Raw genomic sequence first — 5,659 nt, 5'->3', positions numbered from 1 at the left:
AGGCTGGAGTGCAGTGGCGTGATCTCGACTCACCGTAACTTCCACCTCCTGGGTTCAAGCAATTCTCCCACCTCAGCCTCCCGAGTAGCTGGGATTACAGGCGTGCGCCACCACGCCCGGCTAATTTTTGTATTTATGTAGAGACGGGATTTCACCATGTTGGCCAGGGTGGTCTTGAACTCCTGGCCTCAGGTGATCCACCAGCCTCGGCCGCCCAAATTGCTGGATTACAGGCGTGAGCCACCGAGCCTGGCTATCCCCCTCCCTTTTTTCTTTTTTTGAGACTGTGTCTCTCTCTGCCCAGGCTGGAGTACAGTGGTGGGATCTCTGCTCACTGCAGCCTCCACTTTTCAGGCTTAATTGATGCTCCTGCCTCAGCCTCCCAAGTAGCTGGGACTATAGACATATGCCACCATGCCCAGCTCATTTTCGTATATTTTTTGTAGAGTCAAGGTTTCCCCATGTTGCCCAGGCTGGTCTCAAACTCCTGGACTCAAGTGATCCATCTGCCTCTGCCTTCCAAAGTGCTGAGAATACAGGCATGAGCCACTGGACCCAGCTATGCCCCTCTTTAAAATCAGCTTTATTGAGTTTAGTTAATACACATAAAATTGACTTTTTTTAAACAAAATCTTCCTTTGAACACAAAAAATTCACCACTTTGAGAGTAATATTGTAATGTTTTGATTAAATGTACACAGGGTTTACATCAATTTTTTTCTGTAGCACAAGTCCAATAAAGGATACATTAATTTGTAATCTAGTTTGACAGCTACAAAGCAGAAATCTTTCCATATAAGTTATTCTTAGAACTTCTTTAGTACCGAGTATATTTAAGTCAATTCTATGAATTGACTTTCAAAACAGACTGAATTGGTGTAAAAAAAAGAACGTTAAATTCTATTTTAAGTAAAAGTTAACTAAATTAAGCCCTCTGTAAACTAAGGCTTACTCTACTTTTATTTATTGGGAGACAAGGTCTCCCTCTGTTGCCCAGGCTGGAATGCAGTGGTGCGATCATAACACTGCAGCCTCCTCAGCCGAGCACAGTGGCTCGCGCCTGTAATGCAAGCACTTTGGGAAGCGGAGGTGGGTGGATCACCTGAGGTCAGGAGTTTGAGACCAGCCTGGCCAACATGGTGAAACCCCGTCTCTATTAAAAATACAAAAGTTAGCTGGGCATGGTGGTGCACCTCTGTAATCCCAGCTATTTGGGAGGCTGAGGTGGGAGAATTGCTTGAACCCAGGAGTCGGATGCTGCAGTGAGCCACGATGGCGCCATTGCACTCCAGCCTGGGTGACAGAGCAAGACCCTGTGTCAAAACAAAAACAAAACAAAACACTGCAGCCTCTAACTCCTGGGCTCAGTTCATCCCCCTTCTTCAGCCTTCGGAGTTGCTGGGACTACAGGTGCTGCCACCACTCTCAGCTAATTGTTCAATTTTTTTGTAGTGACAGGGTCTTTCTATGTTGCCCAGACTGGTCCTGGCTTCAAGCCATCCTCCCGTTTTGGCCTCCCAAAGTGTTAGGAGTATAGGTGTGAGCCACTGCACCCAGCCTACTGTACTTTTAGATGACAGACGTGTGTCATAAGAAAACAAAGTGCTAACTAAATTTTTATTTTTTATTTTTTTTTGAGATGGAATCTTGCTCTGTCACCCAGGCTGGAGTGTAGTGGCACGATCTCAGCTCATTGCAATCTCTGCCTCCCAGGTTCAAGTGATTCTCCTGCCTCAGCCTCCCCAGTGGCTGGGACTACAGTGGCTGGGACTACAGGTGCCCGCCACCATGCCCAGCTAATTGTTGTATTTTTAGTAGAGACAGGGTTTCACCATATTGGCCAGGCTGATCTCAAACTCCAGACCTTGTGGTCCGCCCGCCTCGGACTCCCAAAGTGCTGGGATTACAGGAGTGAACCACCACACCCGGCCATAACCAAAATTTTATTTAGTGAAACAATTTTCATACTATGGCCTTTAGTCTATAGAGAGAAATTTAGAAAATGCTCTATAATTTCCACAGTAAAATGCAATTAGAGTTAATTTTAAGGTGTGGGAAGATTGCTAAAAGTTATTTATTGGGCTGGGTGCACTGGTTTATGCCTGAAATCCCAGGCTGGGAGGCCAAGGCGGGTGAAACACCTGAGGTCAGGAGTTCGAGACCAGCCTGGTCAACATAGTGAAACCTATCTCTACAAAAAAATTAGCCAGGCGTGGTGGTGGGCGCCTGTAATCCCGGCTACCCAAGGTGGCTGAGGCAGGAGAACTGCTTGAACCCAGGACGCAGAGGTTGAGGTGAGCTGAGATCATGTCACTGCACTCCAGGCTGGACAACAGGGCAAGACTCTGTCTCAAAAACAAACAAAACAAACAAAAAAAATTAAAGTAGTCAATCTTTCTGCTTTTTAAATTCTCTTTAGTAACGTACCTATCTCTAGGTTGAGTAATGTCTTAAAATTGTCTAATTCAACTTTCTATCTAATGATTGTATCCCTTCTAAAATAAGATATTCTTTAGAGTAGCTAGTTTAAGGAAATGGGTTTTAACCTAGGGTCCATGGCTAGGGGGTAATGGATAAACTTTAAGAGAGATCATAACCCTTTGAACACACATTCAGAACTTGATGTGCTTGCATTTCTGTGTGTGTGTGTTTTTTTTTTTCCTTTTCTTTTTTGAGACAGGGTCTTGCTCTGTCATCTAAGCTGGAGTGCAGTGGCGCGATCTCAGCTCACTGCAAGCTCTGCCTCCTGGGGTTCAAGCGATTCTCCTGCCTCAGCCTCCAGAGTACCTGGGATTGTAGGCGCCCGCCACCACACCTGGCTAATTTTTGTATTTTTAGTACAGATGGGGTTTCTCCATGTTTGCCAGGCTGGTCTCGAGCTCCTGACCTCAAGTGATCCACCCACCTCAGCCTCCCGAAGTGCTGGGATTACAGGCATGAACCACCACCCCCGGCCTTGTGTGTATTTTTTCTAAGGAAAGTTAAGTGGTTCCATCAGATTCTGAAAGGTGTTCCTGGCTGGCATGGTGGCTTATGCCTGTAATCTCAACATTTTGGGAGGCTGAAGTGGGTGGATCACTTGAGGTCAGGAGTTCAAGACCAGCCTGGCCAACATGGAGAAACCCCGTCTCTACTAAAAATACAAAAATTAGCCAGGTGTGGTGGTGGGCGCCTACAATCTCAGGTACTCTGGAGGCTGAGGCAGGAGAATCGCTTGAACCCAGGAGGCAGAGGCTGCAGTGAGCCGAGATTGTGCCACTGCACTCCAGCCTGGGCGACAAGGGCAAGACTGTCTCAAAAACAAGAAAAAAAAAAAAAAAAAAAAGATTTAAATACATTCCTAAACAAAAGCTTTAAAATGAGACATTAGAGAAAACTAAAGGCTGGTCTGAGTGCAGTGGTGTTTACAACTAATTGATCACAACCAGTTATAGACTTCTCAGTTCCTTCTCCACTCCCACTGCTTCACTTGATTAGCCAGGAAGGAAGGAGGGAATGGAGGAAGGGAGGGAGAGAGGGAGAGTGGGATAGAAGGAGGGAGGGAGGGAGCAAGGGAGGGACCAAGGAAGGGAGGGATGGAGGGGAAGAAGGAGGAGGAGGAGGAAGAAGGAGGAAGAGGAGGAAGAAAGCTAAGAGCAGCTTGGGTACTTTTTCACACATAAGAATAACATGAATGACATTTATATGCTGCCTCTCAAGGGGCAGGCAAGGACCCACAGTATGCATCCATCTCTGTTCTCCACAAGACTCCCTTTGGGGTATAAATATGTGTTGAATAAATAAGTAAGTAAACATTATTTCACCGTTTTGTTTTTGAGACGGAGTCTCACTCTGTTGCCCAGGCTGGAGTGCAGTGGATCTCGGCTCACTGCAAGCTCCGCCTCCCGGGTTCACGTCATTCTCCTGCCTCACCCTCTGGAGTAGCTGGGACTACAGGCGCCCGCCACCACGCCCGGCTAATTTTTTGTATTTTTAGTCGAGACGTGGTTTCACCGTGTTAGCCAGGCTGGTCTCGATCTCCTGACCTCGTGATCCGCCCGCCTCGGCCTCCCAAAGTGCTGGGATTACAGGCATGAGCCACCGCGCCCGACCACCCAGTGTTTTTTGATGGCACTTATCAGAGAGAGAGGCTTGTAGGCTTGAAACAAATCCAGTTCAAATCATACCCAGTACATTCATGCCTTATTTTTTTTTTTCTTTTTCTTTTTTTTTTTTGACAGTAACAGGCTTAATTCACTTTATTTTTCTTGTATAAAAACCCTTTGTTGTAGTCACAGCTAGAGCCTGAGTCCTCTGCACGGAGACTCTGGTGTGGATCTTGGGGAGGTGGTCAGTGAATTCCTGATAGGGAGACTTGGTGAATACAGTCTCCTTCCAGATGGTCGGGGGTCAGGTAGCTATAGGTCTTAGAGATGGCATCCAAGGTGGCCTTGGCAAAGTTGCCCAGAGTGGCAGTGCAGCCCCTGGCTGAGGTGTAGCAGTCATAGATACCAGCCATCATGAGCAGCTTCTTGGGCACAGGCTCTGAGATAATGCCAGTGCCCCTGGGGAAGGGGATGAGACGCACCAGCACAGAGCTGCATCGGCCTGTCACCTTGCAAGGGATGGTGTGCAGCTTACCGATCTTGTTCCCCCGGTAGCCTCCGCGCACGGAGACAATGGAGAGCTTGGCCAGGATGATGGCTCCGCGGATGGCGGCGGCCACCTCCTTGGAGCACTTAACAACCAGACCAACGTGGCCGTTGTAGTCCCTGATGGCAACAAACGCCTTGAACCTGGTACGCTAGCCAGCGCGGGCGGATCTACTGCTTCTGCGCGGGCATAATCTTCAAAACCTCATCCCTGAGAGAGGCCCCCAGGAGAAAGTCAATGATCTCAGATTCCTTGATGGGCAGGGAGAAGAGATAGATCTCCTCCTCCAAGGACCTGATCTTCATGTCCTTGGCCAGGGGGCCCAGTGTGGTGACGGGCATCCGCTCCTTATCCTCGGCCTTGCCTCCGCGAGCTCCGCGGTCTTGGCCACGGCCCCATCCACGGCCGCCACCCCGGCCTGGGCCCCATCCACGGCCGCCACCCCTGCCTGGGCCCCATCCACGGCCGCCACCCCGGCCTGGGCCCCATCCGCTGCCGCCACCCCGGCCTGGGCCCCATCCGCTGCCGCGACCCCGGCCTGGGCCCCATCCGCAGCCGTGACCCCGGATCCGGATGCCACTGCCGGATCCCGATGCCACTGCCGAATCCCTCCGCGGAAGCCACAGCGGTTTCCCTTCCCAGGGCCCCCGGGGCCTCCGGCGCCTCCCCCGCCCGCCCCCGCCCGCTGCGCGGGCGTCATCCGCCATTTGGTGTTTTCTCGGAGAAGCAGTACATTAATGTCGTAACAGAAAAATGTATCTGCTATAGTCACAACTTTTAGAATCTAGGGATTATATAAATCTTTTGTTGTTGTTGTTAGTTAAGTAGCTAACAACACAATGAAACCTTATGACATTTCACAACATTTTGAATAGTGTTAACTATTTCATGTAACCCATCATGAAAGAAATGTAAGCATGAAGGATCCCAGCCTGATGTGGTGTTGTGTCTCCGCAATCCCAGATACTCAGGAGGCTGAAGTGGAAGGATTGCTTGAGCCCAGGAGTTTGAGGCCAGCCTGGGCAAC

The 5,659-nt window shown here is 49.4% G+C and overlaps 1 pseudogene; it reads right to left on the bottom strand.

Annotated features, from left to right (window-relative positions):
- Positions 1-4,223: 4,223 nt before the first annotated feature.
- Positions 4,224-5,339, bottom strand: LOC116274629 (annotated as a pseudogene).
- Positions 5,340-5,659: the final 320 nt, after the last annotated feature.

The sequence above is a fragment of the Papio anubis genome, chromosome 4 (assembly GCF_008728515.1).
Source record: "Papio anubis isolate 15944 chromosome 4, Panubis1.0, whole genome shotgun sequence".
In the NCBI taxonomy this organism is placed as follows: Eukaryota; Metazoa; Chordata; class Mammalia; order Primates; family Cercopithecidae; genus Papio; species Papio anubis.
The sequence above is the reverse complement of the archived record's forward strand: the minus strand, read 5'-3'. Positions and strand labels throughout refer to the sequence as shown.